Source organism: Chlorocebus sabaeus, chromosome 18, assembly GCF_047675955.1.
Source record: "Chlorocebus sabaeus isolate Y175 chromosome 18, mChlSab1.0.hap1, whole genome shotgun sequence".
NCBI lineage: Eukaryota > Metazoa > Chordata > Mammalia > Primates > Cercopithecidae > Chlorocebus > Chlorocebus sabaeus.
In genome coordinates this window covers 6778520-6796653 of record NC_132921.1, presented here as the reverse complement: position 1 = coordinate 6796653, position 18134 = coordinate 6778520, and positions in this window count along the sequence as shown.

Genomic DNA, 18134 nt, shown 5'->3' with positions numbered 1-18134 from the left:
TTTGCTTGCGGCTTTTCCCCTGGTTAGAATGCGAACACTCATGGCTATGTTAATGCATGTAGCTTTACTCACTGCCTAGTCTTACTATTCATTACATTAAGGAGAATGAATTCATCAGATCATCTCCTAAAGCAAGTTTTGACAATGGAGAGTTTGCAAAGCAGAGGTTGTTGGCTTGTGGAGCAGAGCCTCCTTCGTCCTAAAAAGTCATCAGAGATGGGGAGTTGAAGGGGAGTCCTCATGGATTTGATTATTTTTCCTGGGATTAACTCTGCCTTGAAAATGAATGTTTTCCTTTCCTCTGAAGTTTACACTTTGCTTTATAAAGCTTAATTCATGGGATGTTATAAATGAATGAGTGAATGAATGAATGACTGTCTTCACAGGCACCAACTAGAGATGTTAAGGATTACCCTGATGACATTTTTATTTATTTTTTCTTGGAATGCAAGAAGAAGGCCTCTCTCTTAATGAACTCCTCTCTAATATGATAGGTCAAGAGAGATAGTTAGGGCCTTGTGAAAAATATTTCCCAAGCTCAAGTTTGGCCTAAAGCATCTTCTTTCTTCTTTTTTACAGTCTGTTTTTATTTCTCTCTGTTGTAGTAACTGCATTGCAGAATAGCTGGCTTTTGTCTTTAACCTGATGTCTTCCTTTTTGGCTCCTCCTACTTACTGCTGATCTTTGTCTTCTTCAACACTGGGTGTGTGAGCTATGACAGGCTTTAGTGCTGTATCCAGAACAGGACATCTAGCTTTATTTTCAGACTACAATTTATAACTTGAGCTGAATTCATACTTAGTTTTTCTCAATTTGAATATAAAGGTAAGGCTTTGCACTTCTACTTATCTGAACCAGAAGGAATGAAACACATATGTGATTAGAATTTTTCAGCTAACTTTTTATTTTTAGAAATCAGAGATTCTCTTCCACCACACACACACACACACACACACACTCTTAAATTATGTCCAGAGAATTGCTTTTTATTGGTAATGATTTAGAACTTGTAAAGAGTTCAATAAAGATTTAGAATCATAAAATTCTAAGAACTGTAGAAACTATAAAGTTGAGGTTTGTAGTTTTTAGAACTATAGAATATAGACATTGCTCTGAATGATTATCAGGCCTCCAAGAGACATCACAAATTCTTCTAAAGCATTAAATTAAAGAAAAGCTTACTAATACAGAAATAGTATTGGGTATTTTCCTTGTAAATTGATACATACAGAAATTTTGCCAGACAGACAACTGCTATGTCATGGGTACTATTTATTTATTTATATAGTTAGTTATTTAGTTATTGAGACGGAGTTTCACTCTTGTTGCCTAGGCTGGAGTGCAGTGGCACGATCTTGGCTCACTGCAAGCTCTGCCTCCCAGGTTCAATTGATTCTCCTACCTCAGCCTCCTGAGTAGCTGGGATTACAGGTGCATGCCACCATGCCAGGCTAATTTTTTGTATGTTTAGTAGAGACCGGGTTTTACCATGTTGGGCAGGCTGGTGTCAAACTCCTGACCTCAAGTTACCTGCCTGCCTCAGCCTCCCAGAGTGCTGGGATTACAGGGGGTACTATACATTTTTATCCCTCTCTTTCCTATTTTGCCTTGAACTGTAAAATGAATTTTACAGTTCTTCTTTGGGAAGCACTGGGGAGACCTCCAATGCTCCTTTTCTCCATCCCCTCCCTGTTTTTTCCTCATCAGACAATGAGTGATTGATTCAATTGTTGGTTCACCGTGCCTATGGAGGCCAAAGCAGCCCATCTTGGATGCTAATCTACCATGTTGTCTTCTGATTAGCCCCAGTTCCAGGAATTCCTTTAAGGTTTCCAGTTTATTGTTCCACGTGTAAGAAAAGGTCGTTACTATAAATCCTGCCCATAGGTCAAAACAACCTTGATGCCACCATAAGTCCTGTCTTGGAGCAATTGTCTCTCCCATCTCTTCTGAGTCACTGTACCTTCCTATGGTGTATACGCCCTGGGCCACGGGGGATAATAGTGCAGGGATCCAACATCTTGTTTTGCTGCCATCTGAGACATAGAAGTGGCTGCTGTTTGTAAGTTCCTATTAAATGTTTCTTTCTGAGAAATTGAATTTTTTAGCCTCTTTCTTTGGCCTCTCAGCTTCCTTGGACTTTGGGGGTAGGTTTTTGTAGACCTGCCCACCACAGAACAGTGCCCCTCTCTTTCCTTGGGAGCCCACCTGCACAATGAAGTTGTTCTCGTTTCTTCTCCATATGCCCCACAGGACTGACCCTACACCCACAGGCACTCCCCACGTGCCTTCTATGGCTGAGATGGTGAATTCGCCTCCAGCGTAGTGGAGGCGAACATCCATTTTGGCACCTGAACTGAGCTTTATTCTCCAATCCAGCATTGCCAAAAATAAAGTAGACCTTTTGTTCCCCAATTCCTGCATCAATTCCTTAATTGTTTCCTAACTTGAGAAAAGGTCATCACAGTTCAAACTCCAACAAGAACACTGAGACTATTTGATGAGTTCCTGCAGAAACAAGAGTTGACTGAACTTGCCCCAGTGATGGGACATTGCTGACAACCTAAAGGCAATGTGGGGTGCTGAGTTCCAAGCCCTCCAGCCTAGGGAAAGGGCCAAGTCTTCAGGGGCAGACATGCATTGACCACACTTACACAGATAAATGGTTAAAATAAGAATGCCAATTTCCTTTCTTTTGAAGGTAAATATTCCTGTGAAGATGACTGAAAGTCTTTTTTGGTTGGTTTATATATTCTCTCACTTTAGGCAGAGCCCCTTAAGAGGCCACATTGGAATTCAGAGGCTGCTTGGTGAGAACAGAGTGAGGGTAAGAAGCTTTGACTGAATTGTTCCAGAGGCACAAGTTGTCAAGCTAATGTCTCCATCTCTGCCCCAAGATCCCTGCTGGTAAACTTCTCAGGTGAGTTAGTAATTCAGGACCGGCACGGAGGCACCCTGACAGTCTTGTCATTCGGACTCTCCTTTTTGCTATCACTCTAGATTGATAATTCATCTCAGATGGGTAAACTGTCGAGGCATGTGTTATTTCCCCAATCAGGATAGTCCAGACTTGGCCAGGGGACTCTGTGTCCTTTTCCAGGCACTGTCTAAGTCTGCTCTGATCCAGTCATCAGAGGTTGAAGCTGAATCTGCAAGGGCTCACCTTCATACCCTCACATCAGGATGCCTTTTTCACTTTTGTGCACGTCGCTTCTGCTGTCCTTTAATTCTCAGCAGCTGTCTCTTGCAGCTCTTTGAAGGAGTGCTGCCACATGAATAGAGTTCTGGCAGATACTGAGAATTTAATTACACCCTCCTCAACCAAGGACTGATGTACAGGGAGTATCTCTATGCCAGATTCCCTGCTCCGAGGGAGATGAGTCACAGGTGTGAGGGGCTCTGTCTTCAGGGCTTCTTTGCTACTAAGCTAAGGTTACCCTCCAAGGGAATTTCTTGCCATCACAGCACTGCTAGGCTGACCTATCTTCCCGGTCTAGTTTTCCTCCCCTACTCTCAACTGATTCTTCCTGGGGACACATTCTAATAAATTACTTTTACATAAATCAAAAGTAAAGTTCTGATTTTGGGGAGACCAGTGTTTTTTTTTTTTTTTTTTTTTTTTTTGAGATAGAGTCTCACTCTGTCACCCAGGCTGGAGTGCAGCAGTGTGATCTCAGTTCACTGCAACCTTTGCTTCCTGGGTTCAAGTGATCCCCTTGCCTCAGCCTCCCAAGTAGCTAGGACTACAGGCATGTTGTACCACATCCAGCTAATTTTTGTATTTTTAGTGGAGATGGGGTTTCACCATGTTGACAAGACTGGTCTTGAACTCCTGTACTTAAGCGATCCACCCACCTCGGCCTACCAACATGCTGGGATTACAGGTGTGAACCTTTATGACCGACCCCATGTTTCTTTATAATAAGATTTTTCATGTTGGCATTGGAGAGAGCCCCTGATTTTCCCTCATGTTCCCAAATATCACCTGCAAGCTATTAGGATTAGTAACCCAATATCTAAAACATTCATCTGATTAACCTGGTGTCTTTGTGTGGTTAACTAGAGTTTGAAAGAGCATGAAAGCTTAACGTGTCATGTGGAAGCAAGGCAGATGTGAGAAAAGAAGAACTGGGCAACACAAAGGAGCAGAAAGACCTCAGAGCTAGGGAGGGGATTCTCATTTCTGCTCTGCCAGGTTCTCCTAGCAAGACCCTTGCAGGTGGATTCATCTCTGAGCGGTAATTCATTCAAACAAAAATGACAGGATTGAATTGAAAAGTTTCTAAGCTCTCATTTAAAATAAGACTTTAGAAACAATGTTTGAGCATCAAGAGCAAATTTTACAGCCGTGCAGGGACGTAAACCCCGTGTAGCTGGTTGGCCCTAATGGAAGATGCTCAGGAATGGAGCAGGCAGGTGTGTAGAGCTGAAAACCAGCATCTCTGTAGGAGTCAGAATTCTTCAGAGAAACAGAGTCAATAGGATGGGCATGTTTATACAAACACACACACACAGATTTATTTTAAGAAATTGACTTACACAATTATGGGGGTTGGCAAATCCAAAATCCAGCCGACTAGAAGTCAAGAGACCCAGGGATAGTTGGTGTTGCAGCTCCAGCCTGAAGACGGTCTGCTGGCAGAATTCCTTCTTCCTCAGGGGACCTCCTCCTTTCTATCTTAAGACTTTCAATTGATTGGATGAAGGTAACTTGAAATTACCTTCATCAAGTTCTACTGAATTCAATGTTCATTTTATTTAAAAAAAAAAAAACATTCACAACAGTATCCAGACTGGTGATTGGCCAAATATCTGGGTACCATGGCCTAGCCAAGTTGACACATCTAATTGCCATCATAATGTTTGCTGCTGGGGAATCAAAATCTGTGTGTCTCTGTGTGGTTAATAGGCAGTATCTGGGCTAGTCTACTGGGCATGGGGAGAGCATCTAGGGGTTCAGGGAGGCATCTGAGATGTGTGGATGTGCTGTGCTCAGCTTGGGCTGTGATGCTTGTGCCGTTGAATGCTATAGCAGGCTGGGCAGTGGGACTGGCATTCTTCAGCATCAACCCTGATATTCTATGGTTGTAGAAATCATTAGAGGTTTACCTATGAAAACTAAGTATAAAAAATAGTAACTATCAATATCAAGATAAAGTCTTTTTAACAATTGCACTTAGCAATGCTGAAGTTGTTATACTTTGATGTTTGTTTCATTCACTTTTCATTAATTCCATTAGAATTAAAAACTGTTTTTACTTTAGTAGAGAAGATTATTACACAAGAGAAAGCTGCTTAGAGAATGGGTTATGGGTCAAGCATTTGCGTGGTTAGTAGATAGAGTTTAATATCTTTTAGGTCAGTAATACAATGCTTAGGTCAAAATGTTGCATAATAAATAAACAACTGCAGGTATGCTGGGCCAAAAAACATTGTGAAATATTGAATTTTATTTTTATTATGGCATCTCCATTTCCATCTGGTTGTTTTTTTTTCTGCTGCATTAAATTTCCATTTTTCCTCTCCTCCTCCTTTCCTATTTTTCCTCCTCTTAACCCGTGTGTCCAGCTGCCTCATTCCATCTTTCATCACTTCAGACTCTTTTGTTTCATCTTATGTTCCTTTAATCCCACATTTCCCATTTTCCAGCATTTTTCAAAATTGGTATGATATGGTTTGGATCTGTGTTTCCACTCAAATCTCATGTCAAATCGTAATTCCTGATGCTGGGGGTGGGGCCTGCTGGGAGGTGATTGAATCAGGAGGCAGTTTCAAATGGTTTAGCACCATCCCCTAGTGCAGTTCTTGTGGTAGTGTTCCCCTGAGATATGAGTGTTTAAAAGCATATAGCACCTCCCCACCCGCTTCCTCCTGCTCTGCCCATGTAAACATGCCTGCTTCCCCTTCCCCTTCAGCTACGATTGTAAGTTTCCTGAGGCCTCCCTAGCCATAGAGCCTGCAGAAGCATGAGCCAACTAAACCTCTTTTCTTTATAAATTACCCAGTCTCAAGTATTCCTTTATTGCAGTGTGAAAATGAACCAATACCTGATCTTTGTGCCATCTGTACCAGAATCTTTTAGGAAGCAGGGTAAAAATGTAGATTTCTATATTTTAATACCCCATAGTTAATAAATTCTCTTTCCTTTTTTCTTTTTCAAGGCTCCATATTTACCTGCTTGTCCCATTTCCCCCAAAATATGGAGATACTGTGTTTGAAGGTGACAATGGCTTACTGTTTTCTTTTGGAAGGCTCCCTAGTCCCGAGAACTGACAAATGGTGTTAAGTCCTTGGAAGGACATTGTGAATTTAGGCTCCTCTTGCCCTGCTCATGGTTGAGCTGATCCTGCCAGCACTGCCCCTGCGTAGAAGAAAGTAAAAAAGTAGAATAAAAGTAGAGGGGGAACAAAATAGAAACTATATATTGAGGGAATAGCCTTGGTAGATGTTTTTAGCATACAGACTATAATACACATTCGAATTTCTCATTTTTAAATATATTTGATTATGTTATGCCTCCTTGACATAGCTATTATTCATTTATCTCATAACATATATATTTTCATATTTTAAATGGATAGACACATTGAAATGGTAATAATAACGAGTTCACATTTGTAATACGCTGTTTATTACCTTTACATCATTTCATTTAAAGCCTGTATTTTGCTTAATTCCTGAGGGAAATCTCAAGAATAATTGCATGGCTACCAAAGTATTTTAATTTATATTAAAACAAGTAAAGAATAGCAAATTATTCTCAATTAAAATATTTTCCATGTTTGGAGTTGCATAGATTTCTGGCTTTAAGGAGAGAGCTTAGCAAAATTTTTGTGTTTTTTTTTTTTTTTGAAAAGCTGAAATATAAATTACTTTGTTATGATTCCTGCAGCAAAGCTTGAAAAGCTGTATTGAACTCACTGCAGTGAATCTATCTCTCCATTTCTCTCTCAACATCACTTTTTTGAGTGTTTTTTCCTGGCCATAGTGTGGCATTGCTGTTACAAAAATTAGAGGTACATGGGAGATTTAGGATTTAAAAATAATCTCTTCTAAAAAATGTATATTGTGATCTAAAGTACAAATCTGATTATATCCTAGACTTTCAAATAAAATGCATGATTAAAAACTATTTGTCAGGAGTCTGAAATCCTCACAGAGGAACACAGCTCTAAACCGTGAACTTTAGATATTGTCACTCATTTGGTTACAACATTACTCCACACCTGTGATGGGAGCTCTAGCCTTCACTCAGCAGAAGTCACACTTTTCATACATCACAGATATAAAGAGCCAGGGCAGCTCCATGATGGGAGTGGAAAATGGAATTATTGTTAAATAAATGGAAAATGGAATTACTGTTAAAGAAATGAGCCATTTTAAAACAGACATTCCAGTAAAACTAGACCCAAATTTTTCACACAAGTTTAAAGGTCATCAGAAATTTTCTGAATGTTCTTTATGGAAACATCCACTAGATAAATATTATTTTTTTATTTTGATGGTAACAAGCTGGCCTGGGAACAGGTGTTACTTAAGAATTTTTCCTTTAGCTCCAATTAATAAAATGATTTATAGCCCTGAACCTTTGAGTACTTACATGTAATCAGTATTTACACTAAGAAGGCCATGTATTTGCTGCTTTAGGAGAAGGAAAAGGTAGTAGGTTATGATTAATAACAAATTTTATACTGACTCAAAAATACAAAACTAAATAAAAATTATATTGCCTTAAGGTTTCAATGTGGTACAGTAAAGATTTTTTTCATTTTTTCTTTTCTAAAAAATCATTCCAAAATACAAGAAGAAACAAAACAGAGGACTGGGTGCAGTGGCTCACACCTGTAATCCCAGCACTTTGAAAGGCTAAGGAGGAGGGCGGATCACTTAAAGCCATGAGTTTGAGACCACCCTGGCCAACACAACGAAACCCTATTTCTACTAAAAAAAAAAAAAATTAAAAAATTAAAACACATTGCCAGGTGTGGTGGTGCACGCCTGTAATCCCAGCTACTTGGGGGGCTGAAGCACAAGAATAGCTTGAACCTGGGAGGCAGAGGTTGCAGTGAGCCAAAATCATGCCACTGCACTCCAACCTGGGTGACAAAAGTGAGACCGTCAAAAACAACAACAACAACAAACAAAAACAAACAAAAGAAAGAAAGAAACAGAAAACACAAAATCTACCATGAATGAAACTTAAAAGGAACTGTACATGTCAGGTGGCAATGTGGGTGGGTGTTATGATAACAAGCTGGTTGCCATCCCAGCCTTGGAAAGAGGCACATGGCAAGCAGGGTCATGGAGGGCGTGGTGATCCCACCAGGCATCTCAGGCACAGCTGTGGGTTGGTGAGAAGAACTGAATGACAACAGGGGTATAAAGTACAGTCTTTATTTTCTTTCTCTACCCAGTGCCAGAAAACAGTCAGATGATGCTTCTCTAGGTAAGACGTAGGGACATCCTCCTCTGGAGAGGATGAAACATCCCAGAGAAAAGACTTAGATATTGATGACTTGTCCCTAACAAAAGTCATTCCTGTATGCCACACAGTTGTCCACTGACCTACAGCTCTGCCTGCCCCAGCAACTTCCAGTCAGCATGTTGGTGCTCCATCTTTAAGTATAAAAAGAAAAACAAGGATTATCAGATATGCAAGGGGTGATGGAAGAGAAAGTCTAAATCAAAAACCAAATCAACAGAAAAAGAAACTCAGAGAACATTGTGAGATGAACGATTTTCAAAAAAGATCATAATTAATGCCCTTGGAAAGATGAAAAAGATAATCGATTCGTGAAGAAAGAAGGGGATGTTTTTTGAACATTCAAACAACAAAGGAGAGCTCTTATATATAAAAACATGGAAAAGCCTACATGTAATATTCAATAAAAGTGTTTAGGTTTTAGAGTAAAAAGAAATAGAAAGAGACATAGGGGAGAAAAGGTAAGAGAACTGGAGGTTCAATCCAGGTGGTCCAAATATCTAAGAGTAGGAGCTCCAGAAAGAGTAAACAGAAAATTATACAAAAAATTATCAAACGAGTAATATAATATTTCCTAGAATCAAAGATAGCTCATTTCCATAATGAAATAACTCAATAAATGTCCAGCACAATGAGTAAAAGAGCCACCCCGGGTCATATTACTATATATTTCAGAACGATGATTAGAAAAAGTTCTGAAAAACTTCCAGAGGAGAGAGACAGGTGGAAAAGCCTGGAACTGAAAGACATCTGATTTCTTAAAAGTAACACTGGAATCTAGAAGATAAAGGAAGAACAGTTTCAAAATTCTTATCTTCAACCTAAACTTCCAAACTTAAATAGTCATTCAGGACTGAGGATGGAATATAAAAAGTTGAGGTATAAAAAAATGTCAAGAATTTACTTTTTCTGCATCTTTTCTCAGGAATCTGCTAGAAGACGTCTTTCAACCAAAAGAAGGGTGGGAAATCTAAGAAAGAGATAGACGTGGGCTCTAGGGAACAGAGAATACAACAGAGAAGAGATGAAAATGGAATTGTTAATGAGAGCAAAGCAATTTCAGGTCAACAGCCATGCAGCTGCCCAGAAGGCAGCCAGTCCAGATTGAAGTAAATGGGAGAAATGGAAAGCAAATGGAATTGATGAATTTTCTGATACATTTGATCACGTGAAAGAATAGTGTCACAGGATGTCAACAGTAAATATTCAAAAAAAATTAAAAAATGATAAAATGATGCACATATTAAATGTAGGTGAAACAAAAGGTGGCATAAAAATGAAAATATAAACATTTTGACTGGCAATACATCATTATGTGTGTATAACAGTATAAGTATTAATCTTGGGTTAATTCAAAATAAAATAAAATTATATTGAAAGTTTAAAGAGAAAAAAGAACATCCAAATACACTAAAATCCATAGTTTATGAAATGTTGGGTTGATATTATATACAATTATTGAAAAAAATATTTTTTGAATATATATGTCGTTTGGAAATATCAGAGGAGATAACAGCAGAAAATGTTGAATGTGGTTTCCTCCAGGGGAGAACAATAAAGTGGACACTCAGGAGACAAATAATGCTGCTTTTCTGTTGTTGTTATAATCTTCTTAGGGCTCCTTAAGTATTTAATGTTTACAACTACTTGTAAGTAACACCATAAATAAAACAAATATTAATAAAAAATGAGTTATCAACCCAGTATTTCTAACGCCTATCAGCCTAACATGAAGAAATGACTGCCTGATCAAATGCTGCGGTCCTGTGCCTGTGTGGAATCTGAGGGCAGAATGAGTGACTTCAGAGTCATTGGAGCACACGGAACAATAACGTTCAAGAAAAATACAAACCAATACCCTCTAAGCGATTAACCCATGTTGCCATTACACATCAGGAATGCTCTATTGTAAAGTGCTTATCAGTTTGGGCTTAACCACCACATGGGCCTAGAGAGAAGTTTTGTTGTCATGGAAAAAGAAGGTCTGCAACTCCAGGAGGTGTTCTGAAGACTCTTCGTTCTGGGGAGGGTTGGTTTGTCAGGCAGGTGTGGAGGGAGCCTCAGATGCCTCAGTGACTTTAATGAAATGCAGAAATCGGGGAGGGCGAGTGTGAAGAACTGGGGAGAATAAGAAGACTCCTGCATTCAGACTTCAAATGATCACTGGAATGAACAAAAGAGTCTGTAGTTTAAGGCAAATTCTATTTTTAATTAAATAATAATCTGGATAGATATTCTGTGGCACAGCTTTTATTGCTCGTCAAATTGACTTTTTTCCTCTGCAAGACTATACTTCTCTCATCAGCCTTGTTGAATTTAGACCTTTCAGAAAAGGTTGGATTTTTATTACTTCAAATTAGAGTCTATAATTTCCCCCATAAAACACATGCAGAATATATATGGGTAAGTTTTACTTTCCCCATCAAATGTTCTATGTTCACTGGAAGGCAAAGATTCTAAACAGGAGGGGACCAGTAGACCGCCTATATTTATCTCCTCTACCTGGAGTGGCCGTAGCTCTTGTGATGTGAGTATCTACTGGATTCCAGATGCAAGAACAATAATGCCATCTGTTTATGTGTGGGTCACCAGCCAGCAGATGGTAAATTTGGGTAAGGTTGCTTTTCTATTTTGTGATTTACTGAGAACAGGAGAGTTCATATTGTCTCTCTCTCTCTGTGTGTGTGTGTGTGTGTGTGTGTGTCTCTTTCAAATATTCAAAAAGCACTTTTTATTTTTGAATAGTGTTGGTTCTAAAAAGCACATCTTACAAGTGAAATCAGAAGAGTTGTGTGTCTATACATCTACTATTGGAGGGCAATAACACTCTGTCCACAAATGTTTTGTTTTGGAGGGAGGAAAAGCAGGAACATGCAGAAGTCTGCAGATGCCACTGGACAGTCAGACACAGAAAGCCAGGTGCTTGGGGCAGCCTCTGTCTGTGGCCATTTTCTGTGAGAAGAATGACAAGGTGTCCTGGTGTCTCTGTTCTGCCCTAGGGATGGGAGGGTTCCCTAGTGAAAATGGACTCACCACACGTAAATAGCATGCCTTCCCCAGCCTGCTGACCCTGAAGTTCTCGGCTTCACCAGTTGGTGAACACAGATATTCAAAATTTTATTTCCTGAGACCCCACCTCCCCCGTCCCCGACTGTGAAGAGTCCTGTGTTTTGTGTGCCATGAGCATCCTTTGAGACTTGTATCTGTGCTGAGAAGCACTCCGTCCCAAGCTTTAAGCTCATTTTCTTTGAGGAATTACCTCCTTGTCACCCATTGGTTAATCTCTCTTGGGAAGTAGAAATGCCCTTTGGTACTATGATCATATGTGGTACAGAAGGTTCTGGTTTGAGCTCTAAAGTATTGAGCATCTCATAATGTAGCTCTTTCATGTACCACTAGGTATGGCTAGCTAAGCCCAAGTTTTAAACATCACACAAAGTCACATTTCGAATAAGTGACCCAGACTTGATGGTCTGGGTTGCTGCAGGTGCTTCTGCCACCAGCATTGCCATGAGAGTTTGAACTTTACAGGAACACAGGGCACTTGTTGGTGCTCAGGCCAACCAACTGGTCTAGTGCATGATCACTGCTTTGATCCAGCCAACTCTTTCTCCCACCCTGGATGCTACTGCTGCCCTTCTCTCTGTGTAACATCTTCAATGATCCTCCCAAGCCACAACACTTCCATGATGGGAGAAGAATCCTTCTTTCTGTATGACATGTCATCATGGCGTGTCCTGCAGTGACACAGTAACCTCACTCCCTCATGTCTAGACATATTCTGCCAAATGAACGGGCTGGGAGAAGCCTGGCATCGCTGAACCCAGGAATAACTCCAGATCTTAAATGCCAAAGGCTTCTTGACTCATCATAAAATTCTATATAGAGGGACTCTGTTGTAGCTCTGCAATGTGGCTTCCGTTGTCCCCAGCTTCTCATATCTGACAATCATGTCTCATTGTATCTAAACGCTATACCCTGGGGTAGACAAGATTTCATGAACCTAAGTGTCCAGCTCAAAATCAGAAATATAAACATGCAACTGAACAACTCAACTCTGCTGCTGGAATCATCCAAATTGAATACACATGGATTGCAGAAAGTGGTATGATATCTAACTGCTTTCCTGGAAAAGGGAGGGGGGTAATTATGTACTCATCTTGTCAGGAAACAGAAGTTCCAGAATTATTTCTGGTGTCACTGTTAACGTAATAAAATTGTCCCTTGTTATATCAACATTTGCATAGCATGTTTTTCATAAAGCTGCAGAGGAAATACTCCTTCCGAAATTCAGACTGTAAAAATGTATCCAAAAGTCTGATGTCATCATTTCTGTTGCATTTTTTTTCTTAAATTCCTTCCTACTTAACTATCTTTTTGCCCCTCTACATGAATTCCATTGTATTCTGACATTATCTTTGTGTTAAATCTAATCTGAGGTATCTCCAGGATAGACATGCATTGGTTAGTAATCAAGATGTTCATTTTCTTTCACACGCACAAAAAGCCTTTCCATATTATTACTAACTTCAGGCAGAGTCAGGCACAGGCAATAAAGGCTGATGCCTGAAGCACTCCCTCACTGGCTCCTCCCAATATATTGTAACTGATTTGTGGGTTATCTTTGTGAACAAAACTGATTATCTCTGCTAGAACATGTTTGGTATTGTTATACAATTTTTAAAATATGCCCAAAGAATAAGAGTCTTGCTCCATTAAGAACTAACTCACGACCTTCTTTTTCTTGCCATTTTCTTCCCCTTTCCCCTTGCAGTGTGTTTGCAGAGTTGCTGGCTTTAAAGACCTGCCTTAGCATGTCAGTGCATTTGTAATGAATGTAATTTCTTGTGGTGGATATGGGCTTTCTCAGGATGTGAAGATTGCATTGACTGAAGGTTAATGCAGGAAATAGTGCTCCCTGTATTGAGTATTGGAAGATACAGTCTAGGGTGATAAAAATTGGCTTCCTTTATCGAATTTAAATGAATTTCAATCTTAGTGCCTCCTGACTGAAAATGAAGAAAATTATTTTTATGAGAGTTTAGAAACATGTTATGTGTGTCATTGTGGACTAGTGGTACAAGCCTATCTTTAGAGTTTTCAGAAAATAGTGTTGGGTCAATTTCTAAGGAATTGAGGCATCCGCTGTCTGAACATGATGCTGAGTTTATTAGAATGCCATTTCTGAGGCTGCCAGCGCTCAGTAGATTCTAAAGAAACATAGTGAAATGTAATGGACCCAATGTTACAACCCAGCTCTTTTAAAGGGAACTGCGTGACCGTTCTGAGGTGTGGGGGGAAAAGTGGAAATGCTAGAGAGCCCGGTTTGCCTCTTGGTCTCATTTTTTACTGCCGTGTGATTTTAAGCAACTTATTTAACTTCTTGGAACTCGGTTTCTTCACCTGTAAGCCTCTCATCTTTTCACTCATTTGAGGTTTTTTTCGAGGAACAAGATTTCTTGATTTTTATGTAGTAAAACGTATCATGTTTTTCTTTTATATGTAGTGGCTTCTTTTTAGGTCTTGTTTTAGAAATCTTTTCCTGGGTAGAAGTCACAGTGAGGAAATCCTCATATGTTATCTTCTAAAAGCTTTAATGTTTTGCTTTTCATATAAGATCAATACTCAATCTGGAATTAATTTCTGGATAAATTGTAAAAAAATTTATTTTTTTATATGTAGTTGTAAACATCACAATATGTCTCTTCATACGTGGTGTGTTGCTTTAACAGAATACATGGACTGGGTAATTTATAAAGAACAGACGTTTATTGGCTCACAGGTCTGGAGGCTGGAAAGTTCAAGACTGAGGAGCTGGTATTTGGCAAGGGCCTTCTTGCTGCATCATCCCAAGGCAGAAGGGCAAAGAGAGGGTGAGAGAGCAGCAGGAGGGGTCTGGATTCCTCCTTTTATAAGGAACACATCTCATTGATAATGAACCTACTTCCACAATAACAGCATTAATCCATGCCCTGGGGCAGAACCCTCATGCCCTGATCACCTCCTTGGGTCCCACCTCTTAATACTGTTACAATCGTCATTAAATCTCTACAAAAAGGGGCACACATTCAAACCACAGCAGCATCATACATTAATTTAATGATGGACTTACTGCAAATCTATCATTTACCCCACTGTTCAGGAGTGAAACCTCAAACCTCTATCAAATGACCATGTGGGGTTGGGACTGAGGCGGAGCCCTGCTTCTCTTCTGTTCTGCAGCAACATCACGCACTGTTGACCAATCTCCATATCTGGGACAGCAAGGCCACCTTCTTGTTTTTCTGCTTCTTCAAAAACAGTCTGGATTTGTATTACCTTTTTTTCCCAATGAATAAAAATATTACCTGATCAAGCCATAAACACACACACACACACACACACACAAACACACACACAGACATGCACACAATGGCTTGGAATGTTGACTGGAACTGTATTGAATGTACAAATGAATTTGGGGTGACTTGATATCTTTACAATATTGAGTATTCCCAGCCAAGAGCATGATATAATTGTATTTCCATAGGTCTTCTTTAATATTTTATAATGGAACTCTTTAGTTTCTCTGGGAGGAGAGTTCCTATCTTTTGTTATTACTAAATATTTGAAAATGCTGATACCATAGAACATATTTAAGGAGAAATATACCCTGTATACAAAAAAAGGGGTAAGTGAATTGTATAAAGTGTGATGAATTTTTCAGCAGGTGGACACATTTGCATAATCCACACCAGGACCCAGGGAGGGGACCCTTGTGCCTTCTTTTGATCTCTACTTTATTCCTTCTCCCACAACCAACCTCCCTAGCCTGTTCAGGCACTTTCCTGGATTGCTAGTACACATCCAGGGTTTACTAGCCAAATTCCCACATAGATATGGTATGATTTATTGGCCAGATCAAACTTCAGCACCAGGTATGCACCTTTCCTCAAAAACAAATTCGCGAAAAGTGATACGGTATATAAAAATAGTTTTTGGACATGACTGCCAAGACTGCGTTAGGAGCCAGCAGAGCGGCAGCTGAAACTGCAAGCAGAATGAGTTGCTGTGTGGGAACATTTCCTACCTAGACGGCACTGCGGGGTCGGGTGTTTGCCAGGAGCAAGCAGGGCGACCTGAAGGCTCTAAATCCAAAGGCACGGGATGTGGAGCCAGACAGCCGGGCTGGGGCGTGCATTCACGCGCACGCGCCTCTCAATCTTGCCTCTTACAGCAGTTGCTTCACTCCTCTTTCCAACATGGAAAAAACGGCTTCTCTTGCCTTGCATTTTCCAACTTCTTTTTTTGAAACCTAATTCTGCTTTCATTTGCAGTTTAGTTTTTCTTCACTGCTAATCAGAAATAAAGATGTGGGTAATTTAAGAACCCATAATAGTAATAATGAATAATTTCCCAGATTAAAAATTTAAAAAATTGAAAGGGGGTATTTTGACAACTCTGTGCCATCTGATTTATTAATCTATGAGAAAAGAACGTTTTGATGAAGTTCTATTCTACCTTTGTGGAATCTAGCTGTTCCTTGTTGGTTTGCTTTATCTCGCCACTTTCGTTAGAACCGAAATACTGGCGCACTGAGCCAGAGAAAATTCTGAAACTGCACTTTCTTTCTAATACTGTAAAATATCTTAGATGTTGGTCTCCAAAATAATTAAGTATCATCATGTGGCTGGGATCTACTCACCGTACTATTGGAAAACAAACTCATTAGGGATATGGTATAAACTATATTAGGTAACATTAGAAATTCTAGAAGTTCCATCCAATCTCACTCAATATTGCAACTTATTTACCTTTATAGATTTGGGCAAATTAGTTTCTTAATTATCTCCTATAATTGCACATCAAACTAAGCAATGTCCCTTTACAATCACCTTGGGCGGCGACATGCTACTCTGGAGAGGTTTCGGTTCAGAACATGACGTGGAGTTTCTGGGATGACCCTCAGATTGTCGACACTCTTTTTTGAATATTTTTAGAGACAGTAAAAATTCATCATCAGGGAGGGAATTTGAGGTCTGGAAAGACACAAGAGGGATCACAATAAAACCAACTGTACTGAATAATGAGAACAATCAAGCCAAACAGAATTGTTTTGGATTTGTAAAACTGAGCAAATAAAAGTAATGAACCTGATGATTTTATTATGTGGTTTGTGTACTGTTCCATAACGATATTCTTCGAAGCTAATTTTTAAATATATCTGGAGCAACGACAGCCTCATTTGGGTAACTGTATAGCTTCCACAATGAGTATTCTAAAGAATACCCATTCACTTAGAAAAAATATTTCCCATGGTATCATCCTGTGTGCTGGGGGACTGGCACGGGATCTGCAGAATTAAGAAGGCCTGTATGGGAGTCCCTTGAAACGCAGCCTTGCAGGTGTTTTCCTAACCAACTCTTGTTTTTCATGGCTGTTGCACGGTTTCAGCGGAAGTCTACATATTCTGCCTGTAAGTGACCTGGACAAGCAGCACAAGTTAAACATTTTGATAGGGCCTTTCTTTTCTAACCTTTTGAGTGCCTTTTGAATGTATGAGGAATAAAAAGCTCTCACACTGAGAAGAGACATTAAAAATAACTCCTCAAACTCCCTTAATATATGATCGCCTTTAATACCAATAGGAGCACTACAGGGAGGTTCACACAATTTGAACCCAAATTAAACGCAGATGACTATCAAGTGAACCCTGACTCTCAGAACATTACAGTTAATTAAATGTCACATTTTCTGTGACAGTGATAGGATACTGCGATACCATAGGGTCTCCATCATTAATGGGTTAACATTCTTAGCAAATAAATTTTGACCTAATTTTTAAAGACTAAACATAGCACAGCATTTTATGGGCATAGTTCAGAGAATGCATTTTTTTCCGAAAAAAGAAATTAATTCCTGTGCACTTTCAGGATAATTGAAAAGTTTACATTGTGCAGAGATTAAATGCAGATAAAGCAGTTTATTTCCCTTATATTGTTTGGAATACAGTTTGCTGTAAAAGATAATCCCACAATTTATAATCTAGACATTTTTTATTAGACTTTAGTAGGCTTTTATAAAATGAACTGGATATTTTTTAATTATCTTCTCTTTTTTAAAGCTCTTTAATGCTTCCCAATCCCTGCCCAAGAGTGACCTTTGTAGGGAAGTTGGCTGGCTGCCACGAAGAGGACATTTGAGTCAGAACACAGAAATGACAGCACCGATAGTTGTGTGACATGCAGGATCGCCCCAAATGGAATCTCTCAAACGTGCTTCTCCCTGTTGCCTTTGGGGGTCCAGTACAAAATACTTTATATTTCAAGCAAATGGAAAGAAAATGGACAAAGCACATTTTTACTAAGAAGTTTTTTTTTGAGATGGGGAATTTTGACTGATGTTAATATAAATAAATACTTGGGGTCAGGGAGAGGGGCACAGTGGTTTACGCCTGTAATCCCAGCACTTTGGGAGGCTGAAGCGAGGGATCACTTGAGGTCAGGAGTTCAAGACCAGCTGGTCAACATGGCAAAACCCTGTCTCTACTAAAAATGCAAAAAATTAGCCCGGTGTGGTGGTAGGTGCTTGTAATCCCAACTACTTGGGAGGATGAGGCAGAGGAATCCATTGAACCCAGGAGGCGGAGGCTGTAGTGAGCCTAGATCACACC